Below are 23,731 nucleotides of genomic sequence, written 5' to 3'. Positions count from 1 at the left end.
GGGGATGATTGACGAACTGCACTTTATGTGGGACAAGATCCATACAGATGAATTTTGCTGCAGTTCATGTAAGATCCACACAGATGAATTTTGCTGTAGTTCATGTGTAGCAGCTGATGGAATTCAGTGGTAATTGAGGCTGGCAGTGACAATAGTGTAGACAACAGGTTTATCAGTGGTGGGAAGAAAAGGTGAAGGTTTGAGCAGAGGATGGTGGAAATAGTGGAAATGCTGATGGGAACAAAGTGGATATGAAGCTCCCTTCAGCATTCAATATAACTTTAAAGTTGTGTCAAGTTTTGCACAACATGAGCTAGTAGTGAAAGAGAGTGAATGGCATCAACTACGGGGGTTTAAACATGAACAGTGAAAGAGATTATACACTGGAGACATAATAGACTGCAGGTTCTAGAATTGAGCTGCTGGAGGAACTCAATGGGTCAGGCAGCATCTGTGGAGGGAAATGGACAGTCGATGTTTTGGATTGAGATCCTTTATCTGGACTGAAAGAGTAGAGGGGAGACAGCCAAGTATAAAGAAGTGAGGAGGAGGGGGGGGCAAAACCTGGCAAATGATATGTGGATCCAGGTGAGGAGGGGTTGATTGGCAGACAGTAAGGTGGGGGGGGGAGGGAGGGGAAGGGTGGAGAAACTAACGGAGGCTGGGAGATGATAGATGGAGACAACAAAGGGCTGCAGATGATGGAATTCGATAAGAAAGGAAAATGAAGAGTGGAACCAAAGAAGGAAGAGACAATGGGCAGGTGGGAACAGTGGGGAAGGAGATAGGGGAGTCAGTGGGTTGAGTAGGTGGGTGATGAGCAGATGGAATATGTGGAGGAAGGGAAGGAGACTGGGGTTCAGGGGAGTTGCTTGGAAAAAGGGATGTGTGAGGGGACCTGACTAGATCAGAAGGAGAGAGAAAGTGGCAGAGAGGGAGCATGCTACCTGAAATTGGAGAATTCAATGTTCATGCTGTTGGGCTGTAAGCTATATAGGTGGAACATTAGGTGCTGATCTTCTAGTTTGCACTTGGCCTCACCCTGGTAGTGGATGCATCTGGGGACAGACAGGTCAGTGTGGGAATGGGAAGGAGAATTAAAATGGCTTGCGACTGAGAGCTCCAGATGGCCATTGCAGACAGGGCGCAGATGCTCAGCAAAGCAGTCACCTGTTGTTTGCCTCCTCCCATCCATATAGAGGAGGACATGTAGAGAGCACTGAATATAGTAGACAAACTTGGGGAGGTGCATGTGAACCTCTGCCTCATCTGGAAGAGCTGTTCATGTCCCTGGAGAGAAATGAGGGAGGAGATGTAGGGACAAGTGTTGCACCTCCTACAGTTGCAGGGGAAAGTACATGCTGAAGGGGAGCAGGACAGAGGGATGAACAAACCAGTGAGTCATGGAGAGAGTGGTCCCTGCAGAAAGGGTTGGGGAGGGGAAGATGCGAATGGTAGTGAGATCACTTTCTATCCCGTGGAAATGTTGAAGAATGATATGATGGATGCGGAAATTATACACCTATTATTCATGAATGATTCACAAAGGCAGCCACCATGCTTGGTGAGAGTTTTGCAATCCATGTGAATATCTAAGCTGTATACATTGATCAGGGATAGAATTGCATTGATATTGTCTGATTTAGTAAAAGTTACCTGCTTAATTCAATGAACAGTTTTGCTGATGCTCCCATGCATGCTTTCAAAAACATCGAAACAAAGAAATTAAAGGCTACTGTAATCTTGATTGCAAGGGGCAATGTGGATGTGGCAGTGACTGATTATTTTGTGCAAAGAAACAATGTTAGTATATATGGAAAAACTCCATATACACTTTTCAAATAAGAACAGTGAGTAACCCTGGAGCTACACCCATTGTTGGGAGGATAAGGATTTCTGAGAACCCTCTTCCTTTTCTGTAGATTTCATGGAATCTTATAATTATTACACCCCAGAAGGGATCATTTGACCAATCAATTCTATGCCTATTCCTAGTGGAGCAGTTCCTTCACTCTCATTTCCCAGCTCTTTCCCTCTTGCTCTTTACATTTTCTTCTCTTAAGTATATGTCCATTTACCATGGACGTGCACCCTTTCATGCATTGAATTTCAGAGACTAGCTACTCTCTGCATTTAAGAAAAATCTTTCCTCGCATCCTTCTTGTATCTTTTGCTCCAAATTATAAATTTGTCTCCCTAATCCTTGAACTATCCACTAACAGGAACACCTTGCCTCAATTTATGCTACCTGTCATAATTTTGTACAGCTCTATCAAATATCTTCTCAACTTCCTTTGTTCTGAAGAAAACATCTCCAGCTTCTTCATTATAGCTGAAATTCCTTACCCCTGGAACCACATTGGTAAATCTTCCCTGCACACACTCGTGGACCTCGCATCCTTCCTAAAGTGTGGCAAACAGAATTGCATGCAATTCTCTTGTCATGACCTAATCAATTTTTTGTACAAATTCAACATAACTTCCATGCTTTTGTGCTCTATATCAATATTTATGAATTACAGTATCCCATTTACATTATTAACCACTCCCTCAATATGCCATGCATTTTCAAGGATTTATGCATATATTCACCCAGGTCCCTTTGTCCCTGTATATACTTTAGAATGGTGTCTTTTAGTTTATATTTGCTCCTAGTCTTTCTGCTAAACGGTATTACTTCACCCTAATCTATATTAACTTTCACATGCTACTTGTCTGACTAAGTCTTCTTGCTATTTATTACTATCCTCCTCACTGTCTACTAGCTTTCAAGCTTTGTGAAATCAGTGAACTTTCCCCACATTTAAGTCAATAACATACGGTAGTGCATTGATCCCAGCACTGACCCCTAGTGTTCCCAAAACTTTATTTGGCTTTGGTTGTGCTACTGTTTTCTTTTCTTCTTGACTCAGAATGAACTAGCCTCAGAGTTTGTCTTTTCAGAAAAAGAATGTTATCACCAACACAAACTCACTGAAGATTGTTCAGCTTTAACCAAACAGAAGAGATGATGCACCCAAAAATTACTTCTATGTTGCCTGCTAAATACATGCACTGTTTAAGTTAGTCCAGGAGAGTGCCCCTTTAAATAATGCTGGAACTGCTTCTTTCCCATCATGTATTATCCTTAAGGGTGAATTTAGGTGGCAATCTGAGACAAAACAAGTGGAAAAAAAATATTATTTAAAAAACCCTGCAGATGCTGGAAATCTGAAATAAATACTGAACGTGCTGGACATTTTCAGCAGGTCAGACAACATCTATAGAGAGAGAAACAGAGTTAATTTTTCAGATCAATGATCTTCCCTTTATTTGATCCTAATTAACAAAACATTTATACTTTAGTCATGTCATAAGGCCCTAAATTTAAATAATTTATTTCCCCCCATTATTTATGTCCCCCAACCAGCTTCCAATAAAACTTTAGCTTTCAGAAGTGACTACTTAAAGACCATAAAAGACAGTCTCTCATGTCAAAAAGTAATTTTTTGCTCTGATTTTCATTCTACTACTGCTGATTCGGCCTGAGAAGCAGGGCAGAACATGATCAAACCTAGGGCTTACATAACTCCCACTCCCATTGCAAATCGTTTTTTTGACTTGGTATCACCCTATTTTTCATACCACCTATGCCCAGCTTCACAATGCAGGAAAAATAACCATCAAATTTGATTGTTTTTATGGATTTCAGATTGTGGAAGGGAGATATTCCCTGAAGACAAATGTGATGAAAAATGTGCTTTAACCATCTGTTCTGAAAAGGCATCTCTATCTTTTCTATGCTCAGTGAATATGCTGAAAAGACTCATCTTCCAATGAGAGGTGATTCCTAATGCGTTTAGATGAATAATCTGAGTAATTTCAACTTTGTTACGGCCTCTTTTCCAGAAATCTTCTGGCAATTTCATCCTCAGGAATATCCACCACAACTCCAGAGATGAAAATTATGTTATGTAGAAGCCTTGAGAATATGATCAAATTTGTGGGCTTTCTTGAAAATAAGCCACTTAAAATAAGTATCAAACCAATTGGTACATCACTTGATATTGTTTCACCGGAAAAAGGGTTGGATTTTTAACATTAGAGTTGTGTGATGGAGCTTTGGACTAAAGTATATGTTTAGTATATGTAAAGTATATGAAAGCAGCCACAAAAAACTTCAATTAAAAAAAATACACAGGCTAATTCAAATTATGTACTCGACTTGTAACCATAGAACCATAGAACCATACAGCACAAAACAGGCCCTTCGGTCCACCATGTTGTGCCGTCCATCAAACCACCCTCACACTACCTAACCCCTTCCTCCCGCATATCCCCCATCCCACACTCCTCCATATGCCTATCCAACAAACTCTTGAACCTGTCCGATGTATCTGCCTCCACCACCACCCCAGGCAGTGCATTCCATGCACCAACCACTCTCTGGGTGAAAAGCCTCCCCCTGACATCTCCCCTGAACCTCCCACCCATAACCTTAAAGCCATGCCAAATCTATACTTTTAACAAATTGTGCAGAAGGAAGATGGAGAGGCTATGGAAGTGGGTAGGAAAAGTGATGAATGTGTCTACAATGATATATTGTAGCAAGCCAATCAATACATTAGACCTCTTTTGATTTTGAAAAAAAAGCTTAATTAAATAAAATACACAGATGCTTTGCAAGTGCAATCAATGTCTGGGAGGATATTATATAATTTGAAATTCTAAATGTATCCTTTTGTTCTTTTGCCATGATGTCTGCAATGACCTAAGAGACAGAATTTAACACTGAAGTCTGGCTGTTTCATTCTCCACTGGGGATCTGAAGAGTTACACAGAGTGCTGAAATCTGCTGAAAGTCAAAACACCTGGGGGGACTTACAGTCAAAGTTATCCTTTAGTTGCTCACATAGATTGTAATGCACTTGTTTGTTGAAGCAAAATCTATATTACTGGTACAACCCAGACTCCTCCATAAAACAGTTTATGTCTCTTTTGGGAACAACCAACATGCAGGAGAAGTTGCTGAGCAGTAGTAAAAGTACAGTTGTAAATTCCTTTTATCAGTAGATAAACTGCAACAATTATCTACGAATTTTTACATTGTAAAAACTGGAGGAAAACAGTTTGGCTAAGATCATGGTTCATGTTTATAGCACACAACGATAAAGACTAGAATGTCTTTAGAAAAATCTTAACACAACAGAAAGTTGTGTCAAAGGAGGCAAGGAAGGATTGGCAATGCTAATGGATAGAGGTGGCTGCTTGGTCTACTTCACTTTTACAGTTCATGCTGCCTTGTTGGGTTCCATAAGGAGGCTGCAGGCATGGTGTTGGTGTACCATGGCTGACACCCTGCTGAGTGAAAGGCTACAGTACAGCCTTTGGTCAAGAATATTTCTGTTATGGGCCGACCTGCTGGTAGATGAAATAATGAAACAACAAATAGCACCAATGAAACCTGCTGACCTGGCTAGGAGCACACCATAGGGGTAAAATTATCACTTGATAATTATCCCTTAATCTCACTGAAACAAATACAATTTTTAAAGAGCTTGACAGCTTTGCAGGGTTGATTCTTCCTTTTGCTGTGTGTGTAGAACCACATGTAGCCTTCTCCAAATAAAGAATAAATCATTGTCATACAACATAGAAACAGGCCCTTCGGTCGTACTGAGTTCATGACGGCCATTTTGTATTTTACATTAATCTCAATTTATTCTCCCCACATTCCCATTATCTCATCCTAGGTTCTATCACTCACGCACACAATAGGGGCAATTTTGCATGGTCAATTAACCTACCAACCCACAAACCTTTGGGACGTAGGAGGAAACCGGAGTACACAGTAGAAACCATAAGGTCAAAAGGAGAATGTGCAAACTTCAGACAAATAACTCTGGAGGTCAGGATTGAACCCGGGTCACTGGAGCTGTGAGGCAGTAGCTCTACTAACTGTACCACAGACTACCCATTCAGAGAAAAGGTGAGAAGAAATTTCTTCACCCAGGGCCAGAGTATAGTGAATTTTGGCATTCTCTTTCAAAGACGACCATGGAAGCTCAGCTGCTGAGTAAATTCAAGACAAAGATCATTTGACTTTTAGATATTAAGGGAATCAAGATACATAGAAATAGGACAGGAAAATGGTGCTGAAGTAAGCTACCAGCAATTATTTGATTGGATGTTGGAACAGGTTTGAGGGGCTGAATGGCCTACTCCTGCTTCTATTCCATATGTACCAGGCTTCCAAGAAGAAATGCTGGCAGTCATGCAAGTAACTTCCAGTGGGGCATTAGAAGATCTACTTATTCACATTATCAGTGATGAATACTTTAGTTGTTGTCGGGGGCTAAGCTTGGGGAAGGGTGTTAAAGTTTGAATCTGCATAGAATACCATGGTTGGAGATAGTCTTGTTTCACCATAGATAACACGTCTCTCACTGTAGGCCAGTCCTGGGGGATGTTTACTTTCATGAGGTGACACAATCATTGAGATCACCTGGTTATGCATACTAAAAATATGGATTGCAAACAATGAATGCTATGTGACTGACAACAGATACCCTGCACTCTGAATTTCAATGGATGCTATCTAATTAAATTTTATCTTGGTTTGAACTGCCAGTTCAAAAGAGAAACTAAAAAAGTGAATATCTTCTGTGAATGTATATCTTAATAGAGCCAGGGTTTAAATTTCAATTCAAAATATTCATAGAATGATGAGTTACAAATTTATCCTGGAGAGTACAAATTCTGTGGCCAACAGGAGATTGGGTTAAAACAATAGTTCTGTGGGAGCACTTCATTCAAGGAGAAGAGTATGAAATGTTTTGAGAGTAATAGCATGCTGAAATTTAGTGCCAGTAAAGTGCCTTATTGTTTTGACATTTCAGGTATAATATTAAATATTATAATTTGTGTGCATGTGCTGTTTTGCACTGAAACCAATTCAATTACAAGTTCAATATAAAATAAATTTGGTCAGAGATTCCATACAGTGCTAGAAATTGAAAGGTGAGGACATTGCACTGTTTTGCATGTATTCAAAGAAAGTGGTGGTGAGGGGTCCTTTGTTAAATCTTTTGTTTTTGCTACATGGTTTTGGGAAGTTGAAGGCATATCCTGATCCTGGTTAAAAGCTCTTATCAAATGATCCATTCGTGCCTTGCCAATTCAGGAGATGTATTGCATCTACCACCTTAAATAGATTGACAGATAACTATCCTTTGAACTTTATAGCAATGCGCTAATCTGTAAAAAAATGTTCTCCAGCACAATCGCTATTCTTGAGCCATGAGATGAAAGGGGATATAGAAGTGGGAGCTTCTCTCAAAGCATCCTCATCATCCAACGTGGCTCACGATTCCACTGTCCACCTCAGTCAGTACCCGGCATGTGACCATGCAATTGATAGCTGAATCAGTTCATGCATAACTAGATTTGGAGAAGACTTGATGGGGAGGAGCTGGATGAGGACAGGGTGGGGGTGAGCTCAGCATATGAGTTCTAACGACAAGGCTGAAGCACTCACAACCATGTTCAGCCAGAAATAGTGAGTGGATGATCCATCTGTAGTGTGAAAGGTCAATGACTATCATGTGACAGTGACAACACTGACCCCTCTGGCCAGATGACAGCATTGCTCATTGGGTCAGAAGCGACACCACTGTCAATCAAGGTTTGGCTCCACCCTTGCCCCTCTGTGCACACCTAACCATTGGCTTTTGTAAAACACCTTTGCACCTGGCACTGAGCGACTGGCCTGTGAATCACCTGGACCGGCTCCACCCCCAGCCCTTCAGCAGTATAAAAAGTGCTGCATGCTCGCTTGCTGCCTCTTTGTCTGTCTGAGAGATGTGGAGGTAAGATGTGCACTACTTAGGGGTGATTAGTTAAGGATTCCTGGGACCAAAGAGCGGATACTTGCCCAGATTCAGGGGGTTCAGGCACCATATTGTGTTTTCCCTGATTGTTTGTAACTAGTTCACTGTGTGTGTGTGTGCGTGCGTGCACTTCACCCCTGTTGCGACTATCCTCGCGTTTTGTGATCATCTGTGTGTGTGTGTGTGTGAATGTGAATGTGCCTCTGTTCCTGTTCATTCTGTTCCCACGTTTGTCTTTGTGACTAAATCCTTTTTCAAAATCCAAAGACTGCGTCCGGAGTCCTCTGCCTTTGAGACCCGAAAGAACCTTTTCTCACAACACCATCTTGGATAATAAACAATGCAGAAACACTGGATGCAGAAAAGGCAATGGCACCAGTTAACATCCCAGTTGTAGAATTGAAGACTTCCATTCCAGAACTAGCTACACCCTTAGATAACCTAGTCCAAACTGTATCTAACCAACAATGTGGAAAATTGCCCTCGTACTTCTTGTTTGTAAAGCAGGACAAATTCAATTCAGTTAATCTCTCAATGGCATCAAGGGATGCTGACTAAATAATGGAAATCTGGGGGGATCCCTCAGCTGGTTGGAATTATATCTAGCACAAAGAGGGTTGTGTTGGTTGAAGATTAGCAATCTCAGCCACAGGACATCACTGCAGGAGTTCCTCAGCGTAGTGTCCTAGGCTCCACCATCTTCATCTGCTTCTTCAATGACCTTCTTTCAACTGTAAGGTCAGAAGTAGCGATGGGCAATCATCAGTGAACAATGTTCAACACCATTTGTGACTCCTCAGATAATGAAGCAGTCCACATCTAAACGCAGCAAGACCTGAACAATATCCAGGCCTGGGCTGATAGGTGGCAAGTAACACTTGTGCCACACAAGTGTCAGACGATGGCGATATCCAGGAAGAGAAAGGCTATCACCCCCGGACATTTAATGGCATTATCGTCACTGAATTACCCCACCATCTGTATCCTGGGGGTTACTACTGACAAGGAACTGCACTGGAAGTAGCCATATACACAATATGGCTGCAAGAGCAGGTCTGAGGCTAGGAATTCTGTGGTGAGTAACTCACCTCTTAACTCCCCAAAGCCTGTCCACCATCTACAAGGTTCAAATCAGGAGCATGATGGAATATCTCCACTTGCCTGGATGAGTGTAGCTTCAACACCCAAGAATCTTGATACCATACAGGACATAGCAGCACACTTGTTAGGCACCCCATCCACTACCATCACTCCTACCGCCATTGACCCAGAGCAGCAGCATTTTGTACATTTACAGGATACACTACAGCAACTCACCAAGACTCCTCAGACAGTGCTTCCAAACCTATGACTTACCAGCTAGAAGGACAAGGGCAGCAAAAACATGGGAACACCACCACCTGGAAGTTGTCCTCCAAGCCACACACCATCCTGATGTGGAAACAGCATTGTGGGTATAACCACACCTCAAGGACTGCAGAGGTTTAAAAAGACAGCTCACCACCACCTTCTTGAGGACAATTAGGAGTGGGTTGCTGGCTCAGCCTGCGAAGCCCATGTCCCAACTTTGACAAACATAGACCAAAGAGCTGATTTCCAGAGGTGAAGTGAGAATGACTAACTTTGATATCAAGGAAACATTTGACTGAGTGTGGCATCAAGGAATTTCATTAAAGCTGAAGTAAATTGATATTAAGAGAAAACACGCCAAGATTTGGAACCTTACTTACCTGTGATTATTGGAGACCAATAATCCCAGCCCCATGACATCACCCAACAAATCCACAGTCAAATTAACTTCAACTACTTTGTCAATGGCTTTCCTTCTTCATAAAGATGGAGATGTTCACAATGTTCAATTCTATTTGCAGTTTCTAAGCAAATAAACCCAAACCCTTCTCATCCCTTGAAAATCTTGACTCTGCAGACGACTTTGTGATCTCTTATCACATACCCAACAAATGTCCAAGAACAAACAACCCAACTCAATACAATCGGCCAGCAAATTGGGTTGAAAATTAACCACAGTGAAGCAGACATTATGATCTTTATCATTGCTTCACTATCATCAGTACAGAGAGAGAATCATGTTCATACCTAACATCAAAACATTTATGTCTTGGGCAGCCCCTTCAATAGCATGGTCAGCAAACGTGAACATTCTGAGTACAATTAACAGATTAACAGAGCAAGGAACATTTTTAGAAGCTCAAATGCAGGGGCTCCCAGGTTATGAATGACCTGACTTATGGAAATCCAACTTTATGCAAATTGTCCCATAAAATTTTAAAGCATTTTTAAAGCTAGAAATAATAATAAATTGTTTCATGGTATTTATTAATGATTGTATGCAGCATATATTACATTAGTTTAATTTTGGACAGTGTTAGGATGATTATTCAATGAAATGAAAGAATTATAGCAAGTGTATGTAGAGTGACATAATATGGGTTTCTATAGAAAATGGACATTTCTGGCATAGAGAAATCAGCTTATGGAGAGTTGTCAGGAAGGGAACACTTGTGTAACCTGGGCACTGTCTGTATAGTCAGGAAACCAACAACATACAAAAGTAAAATCAAAATCAAAATTTATGAGAGCTTCATACATTTGACACTGTAGTGCAGAATGCTAGGAATAATATGCCCAACCTGTCTTCTGTTTATAAAAGCAGCTTCAGAACAATCCTCCATGTTCTTCTGGCCCAGAACAATTTCATACCAAGATCTGTTTATACAGCGTAGCGAAGTCAATATGAGCACTATCATTACCAGGAAGTATTATAGGTGAATTTCTCAGGTGCTTCAGATAGAAGTTGATCCCTTCACTAACTAAACAGAGGAGTGAAGGCAAGTGAAAACAAAGAAACAACAGGAGGAAGAGCAGTGTAAGTTTGAGCTGAGAAACCTGGGGCACAACTGGGGAATAACTGAATGATTTGTCAGAGGCAGACGGGTGTAGAAGAGCTTTGTTGCTGCCCTAAGTGCCAGGGGTTCAATAAGTAGGGTAACAACAGCAGTGTAGGATGGCCTGTGGGCTAGAAAAAGCTACATTAAAACTTAAGAAGCTAAATATTTGATTGCAGACTTGGTAGCTGAGTCTTGCGGAGTTCTCAAATGAAGAAACATAGATCAATGCCAAGAGGGATATAGAGGCAAGCGGTACAGGAGCATCCAGGCCAGAAACACTAGACTGTACAACAGTTTTTTCACCCAGGCTGTCAGGGTCCTGAATACCCTGGAGGCAGTTTCAGGCAAATGCCATGTCAAAAGCCCTGGTTTGCAGAATGGCGTATAAGAACTTTGGCTGCTGCTGAACTTGTTTATACATTTAGTGCAACACACTGAATTCTCTATTTTCTTTATCCAACTCGGTTTTGCACTAACCCTGCACTAATTTTGTATTCTGTATATACCTTTTTTTGCATTATTTGTAGTAGCAAGATTTTTTTTTCTGCGTTTATTGTCTGTCCTCTGTTTTACGTATGTCCTTTGTTGTGTGAGTCTGGAGGAAACGACAGTTCATCCCTCCATGTGTTTTTATAGCATATGGGTGAATGACAATAAAGTATAACTTGACTTAAACTTGACTTGAAATTTGAAAGCCACATGTAAGCAATTATTCATGTGCTCATTGATGTAAACAGAACAACCATCATTTGAGGATGGCAGTGAATGTAGGTAACTTTAATCTAGCAATTATTCAAATGTAGTGCTAAATAGCACTCACTGCAAGAGCCATGGCTTAGTGCAAGAAAGGAGTTTGGGGGAGAAAGGGTAGAGGATGGCGCCAAAAGGCTATACATGTTGCAAGGTAAAGAAGTTCTCTAGGGCGCTGTGAGTGCATGAACCAACTTGAATATACTGTATGCCATTTAACAATAGCAGTTTCATAAGATTAACCCTCTGCAATCACACCCTGAAACATTTACAAATTTTCTTTTTTTGCAGTATTTGTTGGTCTACAATGGACACTGATGTTGTTTCACTCAGCTATTGCAGTGGAGTTTGATTTTTTTAATCATTGTTTGTGGTGATCCTTGGGATCACTCAAACACTGCAAAGCAATCCATTTCTCATTAGTAAGTGTGCATTTGCCCTATGTTTTAATGATCAACTGATGTTTGGTTGTCAGAATCAGATGAAGGGTGATTTTCTTTGATGTTTCACATGCAGAAAAGATTTGAACATTTTGTGTGTGTGCCAACAAGAGCTTAATTGACCTGCAGGTGATATAATCGGCTTTATTGATTAATTTTATACAGTGTATAATTTTTTAGTATTATGTTTTAAACAGTCCACATCTTTAGAGTAACTGCATTAGAGATGGCTAAGTATTTTAACGTATTGGATGGAGTGTGTAGGTCATTAATCCTTGAGGAGCAATCATAAAATCTATTTTGTAACTGCATTTGCAGTTTATAATGACAAAGTACTTTATGAAGAGGATAGTGAAATGAAAGCAAAATAAAAACAGAATGACAAAATACTTGGAAAAAACACTTGCTCTGGCAATATAGTATATTATTCAAAAGAGTTATGGTAATGGATGGCCAGTGCTGTATCATTAGGGGAAAAAAGGCAGAAAAAAATCTTATTCACTGTTACTACTGTACATATGTAGTTATTCTCTATTATTTATTCTCATTCATTTCTATGATCATTCATTTCAATATTAATAGGGCAATAGACTTGTTTCACAACACTTGGATCAATATAATCAGAACTGCATGAATATATGATTAGTGAGGGCCATTGCTGCATAAAGTCATGTAGATCCACAATTATTGATTCAACTGTGGAAAAATCAAATAGTGGGCTGTCCAATCATTTGTTTTAAGTGCTTTTCATTCTTCAAATTCAATCTGGAGTGACTCATTCTTAACACTGCCTTTTATAACAGCCTTTTTTTCTAATATAGTTATTTCTTGGTTAATAATAATACCATATTCCTGTGTAATTTTTGCCTTCTCTAATTTTGCTCATAGCTTACAATGATGACTGTTGAGTTCCCAGTTTTAAAAGGGAAGTATTGCATTGACAACCTGCCTGGGACCTGCGGTTGGCACTTCAATCCATTTTAATAGGTAAGTAAACATCTGCCTCCTTGCCAACTGTCCACCCAAAATGAATGTCTAAAGACAGCTCTCTACCTAGGTTTGCAAAGAATCAGGCAGCTTGAGGTTGCAAGACTGGCAATTAGATATGTGATAAGAGAGATGGGCAGTAAGATATAGTTCATATCTTTCTTTACCCTGGCACCCATTAAAAATAAACTTCATGATAAGCTTGCAGATCCCTGCTGTACCTTCATTGCATTTTACTGAGCAGACCATTCACTGTAGACACCTTGCCCAGTTAACACTGCATTTTTGTCCTATCTGATTGATTGGTCAGAAAGGACCAGAAACTTCAGGGAGAATGAGGAAGTGAAAGAAATTAACAACTGTAAAATAAATATATTGGAGAAATTAATAGTACTGAAAACAGATAAATTCTATAACCTGATGATCTGCACTCATATTTTGAAACAGTTGACTTTGGAGATAATTGATCCACTGGTTATCATCAAAATTCCATACGTTTGAGAAAGATTCCCACAGTATGGATGATAACAAGTATAACTCCACTATCTAAGAAAGAAGGAGAAGAGAAAATAGGGAACTGTAGACCAGTTACCCTGACATCAATAGGAGAGAAATTGCTTAAACCTGTTACTAATGAATTGGTGACAGGGCACTTAGAAAATAATTATAGGATTGGGTGCAGTAAATGTGGATTTATGAAAAGGAGATCATATTTAACAAGTCTGACTGAGTTTCTTGAGGTTGTAATCAGCAGGATATTTAACAATGAGCCACTGGATCTGCTGTACTTGGATTTTCAGAAAGCTTTTGATAAAATGCCATACAAGAGATTACTTAATAAAACTGGAGCATAAAGGATTAGGGGTAGTATACTGACATGGATTAAGGATTAAAGATTAACTGACATGGATTAAGGATTGGTTAATGCACAAAAAACAAAGCAGGGGAACAAGAGTAATAAATCCACAATTGCTGACGTTACAAAACTGGGTGGCACTGTGAGTTGTGAGGAGGATGTAAATATGCTTCAAGGGGATATGGATAGACGAGGATATGGCAGATGGAACATAACGTAGAAAAGCATAAAGTTATTCACTTTGGTAGAAAACAGTAGAAAAGTAGATTGCTTCTTAAATGATGGGAATTTGAAAGGTGTTGATTTTCAAAGGGACCATGGTGTCCTGGTACACAAATTATTTTAAGATAACAGTAGGTACAGCAGCAAATAGAAGGTAAATGTACATTTAGCTTTTATTGCAAGAGGATTTGAGTACAAGAATTAAACGATCTTATTGCAATTATATAGGGTCCCAGTAAGACCTCTCCTGCACCATTGTATTTGGCCTGGTCTCCCTACCTAAGAAAATTTTATTTGAATAGAAGGAATGCAACAAAAACTCACCAGATTGATTCCTGGGATGGATTAAGTAGACTGGGCCTGTGCTCTATAGTGTTTAGAAGAATACATGGCCATCTTGTTGAAACATAGTAAAATCTTAAGGAGCTTGACAGTGTAAATACAGGAATGATGAACCCCCTTGCTGGCATGTCTAGAATCAGGAGGCTTAACTTCAAAACAAGGGGTTGGCCATTCAGGACTGAGATGAGACGTTTCTTCATGCAAAGGATAGTGCATCTTTGGAAGTCTCCTCCAAGAGGGTTGTGGAGGCTCAGTTGCAAATTAGATTCAAGACAGAAGTTTTTGGATAGTGAGGAAATTGCAGAATATGCAATTGGCACAAGAAAGTGGCAATGGAGTAACAAAGGTATTATTTTTCAGAGCTGCCATGAGGGGCTGAATGTCCTATTCCTGTTTCTCTTAAGTTCTTATGACTTGCAAAGAAGTTGACTAAGCATCCAAGGAATTAGAATTGTTGAAGTATCCACAAGTTGAGAAATGAGCATCGGTGTTCCACTTTATTTTTAATTTCCTGTCTGCCCAGTATTCATTGAACAGAGGGATAGAAAAATGATGACATCATCACTGTTTAGTGTTTCATCCCTAATGTCTTGTCTGTTTGTATATAGAATGTTCAACCCTATTTCATTGTTATTTCTTTGAACCATTTGCCCTTTTTTTGCTTATTCCTTTATTGCTTGTGGAACTCCTGTGGTTGTTAAATTAATGGCATTAATCAATTTTAAAAAACGTATAACACTATCCAATCTGATTTTAAAATTACATGTTACCAAAGGCATAAGTACACTGCAGTTTACGTGGGCTTATTGGCCAATTGATCCTTGAAAGGGTGTATATTTATTTCAATCCAAACATATTTATCTCAGTGGGTGTTTATCTCAAGGGGTACTCTCAGGCATACTTGTAAATGCTAAGTCATTAGCTGCAGTATAACTAATTAATCACAACAATGAGAACTCCATTGTGGTTTACTGTTTTTCTAATCTGGTTAAAATGTAATGGTCAAAGAATTTTCATATTAAAATTGAGCCCTGTTCTCATTAATAAACATCCACAACCTTTTTTTATTAAATTAGGAATAGCTGTAGTCTCTACAATTTTGTATACTACAGGAGTCTCTGCTTTATTATATTCTGAACTTCAAGTCAAATTCACCTAACTGTGTAAAATCCTGAGGAAGTCACGCTGTTTAATAAAAGCCCTTATTGTCATCTAAGCAGCTCTGAAACATGAAAACTGATTGTTCTGAAAGGGTATTTTTGGCAAGAGAGTTGTAGCTAGTTTACAAAAAGTGTTCTTATAATGAGTTTGACATTTACTGCACCCGATGGGATAAAAATTTAACTGAGCTACAATCATTTAGTTGGAACCATTGGGACTGGATATTCAATAGCATCGGACATATTTTATCCACTATGGTTTCCAATTGCAGCATTAAATTGATTGCTAAAATGTGATCAAAATCTTATAGGGTGCATAGTGCATAAAATGATCTTTGATCACACGGTTCCTTTCATATGATGCTCATGCTATAGGCAGGGTAATGACACCACCTCTGAAAAAAACTGATTCATTATCACACAATGTGAGTAACACAATAAATCAGAGATGAACAAAAAGGATAAACCCTGAATCTGAACAGGTTTGTTGGTTAATCAGCAGGATCAGACCTCTCTGGACTCAGCCATGCTCAGATTAGGAACTGCAATGCATCTGGACTTTGGGAGCACTTTGCCAAAAGCATTGGAGCTTTAGTCAAGGGCCTATTCAGCCTTGTGCAGGAGCAGGGGCAAGAGCAGGAGGAAACCTGTCAAAGGCAAGCCTCCTTCCCAAAAAAGCTGTGATAATCCTGGCTCCACATGGCAACCCAGAGCTCTTCATTAGCTCGGGTTTATTACTTCCTTTGTCCATTATTCCTGTTTCAGGTGCCATGCCAGATGGAAAGGTGGTTCTTAGGGGACAAAGTTTGTCCCACCTAACCTTGGCTTTTCACTTACTCAGTCTGGGCTCCTGTTTGTGATGGTGTGTGCAATTACAACTGCAGCATGAGTGGTTTCTATCTGGAACATGCTGCTGGAGTACAAGGTGGAATCAGATACAATTACTACATTTAAGAGGGCATTTAGACAGACACTTAAATAGGCAAGGCATAGAAGGATATGGTCCTAATGCAGACAAATGGGATTAGAGTAGATGGGCATAAAGATTGGCATTGAAGTGGAGAACCGAATGGCTTGTTTCTGTGCTGTATGATTATATGATCCCATGAGGAGCTTAGTGTGAACTGTCATCGGGTCTGTCAAAATGTGATTCTGCTGCCAATGGGCTACTGCAGGGGAAGCTGAGGAGGCAGAGGAGGAGGAAGAGAAAGGTGTCAGGTATCATTGAAGAGGTCTTCTTTGAACTTGTTCTCAGGATACACTCCACTGGCTCAGGGTGTAAGTAGACTGGCAGTTCATGGCCAGAGGCAACAAGTCCTTGCCATCATTTGGAATGTTATGTGGCAAGTATCATTGCACCACCATAGTGTCTGGATCGTGGAAGTCTAAATCTTCCTGGTTGATATTCAAAGCATTGACATGGTCCATTAGCTGATGGCAAACATAGAGTCACTGAGTAATGCAGCACAGAAACAGGCTCTTCGGCCCAACTTGACCATGTCAGCCAAGATGCCTAGCTGAGCTAGTCCCATTTGCCTGTGTTTGGTCCATATCCCTGGCTTAAGATTTTGTGTTGATAACTCTTTTTGAGAGTTGTGAAGCAGCATCATTTCCAAAGGCCTTATGTCTTCACAAAGGTTTGGTGGCCAAAGCTGAACTCTCAACATCAAATGGGAATTTTATCAAAGCTCAGTAAAACTGTAGGTCCTTTTACTTTTGTATTTCTTCCAGGAAGAAATAGTCAGCATTCCACTGACCTTCTAGATTATTGTTTCTACTAAAATGCTTTCAATGACAAGCACGTTTATACTTAAGTCTCTATGCTCCTCTAGTTTTCCACAGTAGTATACAGGATAGATCTCTTGTCTGAACTCTATTTGACTAAGCAATATTTGGACTATGGATAAATTTGGATTATAGATCTGTGCCGTTTTTGTCTGCCTGATGTAATTTTTAAATGTTATATTATTTTCACAAGTAAATCAATACTATGAAATAACAAAAATCTTTATAACATTATTTATTTATCTATTAGATTCATTAGCATTTAAAATATTTTTTGAAGAATCACTTGCTTCATGAAGTTTGGATTTCCGACCACAGATAAACAGACTGCAGATGCTCTGCTGTGTTAGCTCAGAATCAATGTGCTTGAATTGAACATTTGCCACGTTGATCATCCAATGAATTTTCCTGTCTTATCACACAGTTTAAATGTTCTTTACTCCAATGGTCAATTTCTTACAGGCTGTTGAAAAGGTGTTTACATCAGGCTTCACTGATGATTGCATTAGTAAGCATACTTTGGTATGGATGTGGTTTTGGAACGAAACCAGATTCAATCCTTTCTTTGCCCTTTGCTAGCTGAAACAATATTAGAGCACTCTAGTTACGTGGGATAGTGAGGAAAAAAGAAAACACTTAAGCACACATACACCCTGCTCCTGCTTGTTATTTCATAATTACCGCTAGATAATGAGTTCACAGATATAGATTGAGTAGCTTGCAGGGTACAGATGAAAGGATCAAACTTGGGAGTGATATTTAATTGGTAAATTGGCTTATTATTGCCTCATGTTCTGAGGTACAGTGAAAAACTTTGTTTTGCATGCCACCCATACAGATCATTTCATCACATCAGTACATTGAGGTAATGCAAGGAAAACTTGTCAGTTAATATCTGAGTCTCCATGTGAAAATTGTGAATTCTGCTCAAAGTGCCTGGTGGTGAGTCAAACCCCAGCACAAGTCGATGGCTCCAGGAAACAACTGGGCTGCATAAAAACAGACAATGCTGAAAATACTCAGCAAGTCAGGCAACAGCTGTGGAAAGAGAAACAGTTAACATTTCAGATTAAACATCCTTCATTGGTTCTGTCTGACATGCTGAGTATTTCCAGCATTTTCAGTTTTTATTTGGAATTTCCATTATCTGTAGTTTTGTTAGATTTTCAAGTGTGCAACATATTTTAAGGTGATTGGAGCAAAGTATAAGGGGGATGTCAGAGGTAAGTTTTTTTTTACACAGAGTGGTGGGTGCGTGGAACGCACTGCCAGCAGAGGTTGTGGGGGCAGATACTTTAGGGATATTTAAGAGACTCTTAGATAGACACATGAATGATAGAGAAATGGGGAGTTATGTGGGAGGGAAGGGATAAGCTATGTGGGAGGGAAGAGATAAAATGTCAGCACAACATTGTGGGCCAAAGGGCCTGTACTGTGCTGTAATGTTCTATGTTCTATACATGCTTGACAAATACGGTTACAAGGATTTACAAATAAAGTCTGTGAAAGATACAATTCCAAAGTAATAGTGCATAATATTTCTTATGCACCATCACATCACTGTGATGTGATGGTGCATAAGAAATATTTCATCAGACCACTTTAACTTATTTGAAAATTTGCCGATTAGCAATATGTTCACCCAATAAAACCTTAGACATTTCAGGTCAAGTACAGTGCAAAGATTATTAATTGACCGTTAGCCAACTGTGCATGAAACTCTATCTGCAGTTTAATGGTAGATTAAACACAAAATGTCATTTTGAAACTTGTTCCTCTTTACTTACTTCATCCCTGACCCACTTTTTCACGCCATTGTAAAATTTTGCCAGTTTTTGTAACTTTCTAGCCATTAGCAATGTGTTTGATCCTTTGCAAGAGACTTGTATTATTCTCAGAGTTTCCACGAACTGTTTCCATTAGTTCAATAACTTCAGATGATGAGCATTTCCAACTTTCGCTGTTTTCATTTTGTTATTTCCATTTGCCAAATTATTTCCTTTTCCTATTCTAGATAATGATTCTGCTTCTCTTATTCACATCTCCTCTATGCTGAATTTTAGTTTCTTTATTTGTCCTATTACCATTCTCTTTCACCTTTTTTTTAATCTCTCCTGTACTGTACTCTAATTTCTCCCCTTCTCCCTCTCTCTGCACCTTAAAACCTGTTTAACCTTTCCCAATTCCGATGAAGGATCAGCATTTTCTTGAATCAATTACAAGGTAAAGGACCCTTGAGCCAACCATGCATAAACCAAACATTAGGCAGCAATCTACACATCCTATTTTTCCTCTTGCATTCTTATTAATTGCACCCCCTCCCTCTCCACTACCCTTCTTCACTGCCATCCACCTACACTAGGGGTTGTAGTAGTGGGGGGAATTTTAAATTTCCCAATATTGACTGGGACTTCTTTAGTGCAAGCGGCTTAGATGGTTGGAATTGTTAACCTCCCAGCCAGCATGTTTTTGGCATGTAGGAGAAAATTGAAGAACCTGGAGGAAATCCACATGGTTACATGGAGAATGTACAAATGTCACAGTGAACCACACCTCAGGTCAAGATCAAACCTGGGCCACTGGAGCTGTAAGGCAGCAGTGCTATCCTCTGTGCAATTTTGCTACCTCATCTGTTTTTATTTTAGATTCCCCTTTCCATAGTATTTTGCTTTTGTGTTCTGCTCCCCATGCTTGTTTGTAGATCAGAGCGGCATGAAAGGTACAAAGTTCTATTTGACTGGTTTCCTTTAAAAGCAGTTCAAGTTGTTTCATGCATTTGTCAAATTCCTAAATGCCTAAAACTAATTTATTTCAAGTGAACACAGTATGCTTTATTTAGGGAACATGGTCGCAGGAAGGTCAGGACTGGCAGTTTAATGTTCCGGGGTATATAAGTTCCAGACATGACAAAGGGGGATGCAAAAGAGGAGAGGGTGTCATACTACTGATTAGGGAGTACACCATGGCAGTACTTAGAGGGAATATCCTGGAGAGTTCATCCATGAGGCTATGTGGGTATAATTTAGGAATCAGAGAGCAGCTATCACTTAGCTGGGATTATACTATAGGCCCTTCCAATAGCCGGTGCAAATTGAAGGAACATACAGTATGTAATTGGCAATTGGTTTATTATTGTCACATGTACCAAAATACAGTGGAAAAAACTTTGTTTTGCATGCCATCCATTCCAAACGTAAGTATATTGAGGTAGTACAAAGGGAAAAGCAATAACAGAATGCAGAATATAATGCTACAGTTACAGATACAGAGAAAGTACAGTGCAGGTAGACAAGTAAGGTGCGACGGCCATGATGAGGTAGATTGAGAAATCAAGAGTTCATCCTTATCGTTCAAGAAAATTGTAGAAAGGTCTAAAAGCAATAGGGTTATAGTAGTGGGGGAATTTGAAATTTCCCAATATTGACTGCGATTGTTTAGTGAAATACACAAAAAGTGCTGGAGGAGCTCAGCAGGTCAGGCAGCATCTATGGAGGGAAATAAACAGTCGACGTTTCGGGCCGAGACCCTTCATCAGGAATGGAAAAGAAGAGGACAGAAGCCAGAATAAGAAGATGGGGGGAGGGGGAGGAGTACACGCAGGCTGGGGATGAGGTGAGATCAGGTGATAGGCGAGTTCCAGGCGAGAGGGGGAAGGGTAGTCTGCCAGACCTTGCTGAGTTCCTCCAGCACTTTTTGTGTATTGTTTTAGTGTAAGTGGCTTAGATCAGGCAAAGTTGCATCCAGGAGAGTTTTTTGAGACAATATGTAGATAGTCCTATTTGAGATGGGGCAGTTTTTTATCTAAGGAAATGAAATGGTCAGGTGATGGAAGTGTTGATGGGAGAACACCTTTAGAAACAGTGACCCTAATTCTGCAAGTTTCATTTTGTTATGGAAAGGGATAAGGTTGGTCCTCAAGTTATAGTCCTACATCTGAGGGATCTGGTTAAAATAGATTGGAAGCAGATACCTGCAGGTTAAAACAGCATCTGGAGTCTTTAAAGGAAGTTAGTAAGAGTTCAAGGCCAGCACGTTCCAATAAGAATAAAGTCAAAGATGGTATGATTTGGGAAGCTTGGATGACAAAGGATATTGATGGTTTGATCAGGATAAAAAGAGGCATATGTCAGGCATAGGCTACTGGAATTGAGTGAGTCTCATGAGGAATATGGAGGATGTAGGAGAATACGTAAGAAATAAATTAACAGGGCAAAGAAGAGCCATGAAATATCCTTGCCAATTAAGATTAAGGAGAGTCCCAAAACATTCTGCAAGTGTATCAGGAGCAAGAGGGTGGTCAGAGAAAGAGTGTGTCCCCTTAGCAGCCAAAGGGGTAATCGATGTGTGGAGCCAGGTGATGTAGGTTAGGTCCTGAATGAAAACTTCTGATCTGTTTTCACCAAAAAGAAAGGTGGGAAAGATAGTGAATTCTATACTTGCTCAATATCTCTTGATCCCCTTAAAATCCAAAAATCTATCAATCTCTGTCTTGAATATACTCAGCATCTGAGTCTCTACAGCTGTCCTGGGTTGAGAATTACAAAGATCCACAAACTACTGGATGAAGAAGTTTCTTCTCATCTCTGTCCTGAATGGCCAACCTGACAGTAACAATGTGGTTCTAGACACCCACCCAGAAGAAACATCAACCTTGCATCTACTTTGTGAGGAGAGTTTATGGAGTTTGTTGCTCAAGTTTCCAGCATCTGCAGTCTCTTGTGTTTCAAGTTTGATTCAACCCATCTTTGCCATCCATTTGATTCTTCCAGATCCTGTCTGAACTGAAGTGGAACATTTGGCTTCTCATAGCTTTCCTAGAAAGACTCCTTTCCTGCCCAACATTCCCTTTGGGAATCTTTCACAGCAGGCTGAATATTGTAGTGAAATTTCCATTTGACTGCTGATTGTATATGGTGGTTTGCTTATGTTAAAATATTGGAATTGAAATGGAATTAAAACTCTTTAATTGTGTTATTTTGCTTTTCTTAATTTCTGTGCAATGTTCTTTTAGAAAGGAACTAAAATAATAACATAAAATATGTATGAGAAATCTTCTTCTGTTCTTGTGGTATAACTGACATTTGTAAGTAATCTTCAGAGTAATGGACATTCATCCCCTGTGTAGTGAAATGAATAACTTGATTTGCATAATGATCAAGTGAAGTTGACTCCTATATTTAATAAATGACAGGTTTATGCTTATCTCTATTAAATTATTTTCACCAGGCATCACCAGTAAGACATAAAGTGTATTTATGTGATGGAATTCCTATCACTGTCCTTGCAGGCCTTTGGGGAAATGTCACCTTCACTAGCAACGAACAGTCATCGGTGGATTTTATAGTGCAGTTCCAGTTTAATGCTCCAGGTAGGAGCATGGAGTGTGAATAAATGTGAGCTGTACATCCACCACCAATCCACCCACTCATCCCATGTTAAAGGAATACAACATTGATGGTTTAGTTCAGCCTGAGATTAATTTTATAGGTTAAGATTCCTCTAGGGCTTGCTATAATGTGCTTGACTACTAAAGGAGTGATATATTGTGGTACTATAGAGATTTTACTAAGGCAAAGTTATAAAACAATATCATACCATTCAACTCCTTTTATGATAAAGTTCTACCTCCATTAAACCAAACTGCTGAAGGTTGATTTAGCTGTTCCATTGTCTTGCCCTGGCTCATTATTATAACTCACTCACTTTGATGCAGATAAAATAGCAGCTCCCATTGAATGGCAACCTCTTTTGTTATTTTTTAATTGAGTAAATTTGCTGTTACAGTATACAGTGACTTTCTTTGTCCTTAGCGTATTTCAGAATGCAAAAGAAAGTAAGATCTCTCCAGCTTTTTCTGTCATTCTATTAGATCAAACTATTCAGTGCCTCAGCTCAATTTACACACCTTTTCTTAACAATCCTCCATTACTCTGCTTAACAAATTATTATTACTCAGTCTTGAAAATTTCAGAAAGCTTCAGATTGTTGGAAACAAAATCCCTAAATTTCCATTACCTTTTGTGTGAAATAACCCTTCCTGAATTTGCTTCTGACTAGTTTAGCATATATTTAAGATTATGGCTTCTTGTACTGAATTCTCCCACAAGAGACATTATTTCTTTGTATCTTTATCATTTTAAAGATCTTAATTGGGCACTCTTCAACTATCTAAACTTGAGGGGGGAAAAACCTATAAATTCTTTTTCCTTTTTAAGGCCTAGTTTTATACTAGTAAATCTGCATTGCACCTGATTCAAGGTCAATATATACCTCCCAAGGTACAATGCCAAGCATTGTACTTCAGATGGGATCTGATCTATTCTGTACTATTGAAGCATAACTTCCTCAAATTTGCCTCCTGAACCTCCTGAAATGATTGTTAATATTCCATTAACCTTTATGAAGCAATGCA

Source organism: Pristis pectinata, chromosome 9, assembly GCF_009764475.1.
Source record: "Pristis pectinata isolate sPriPec2 chromosome 9, sPriPec2.1.pri, whole genome shotgun sequence".
NCBI classification, from domain to species: Eukaryota; Metazoa; Chordata; class Chondrichthyes; order Rhinopristiformes; family Pristidae; genus Pristis; species Pristis pectinata.
Note: the sequence above shows the minus strand (reverse complement) of the source record.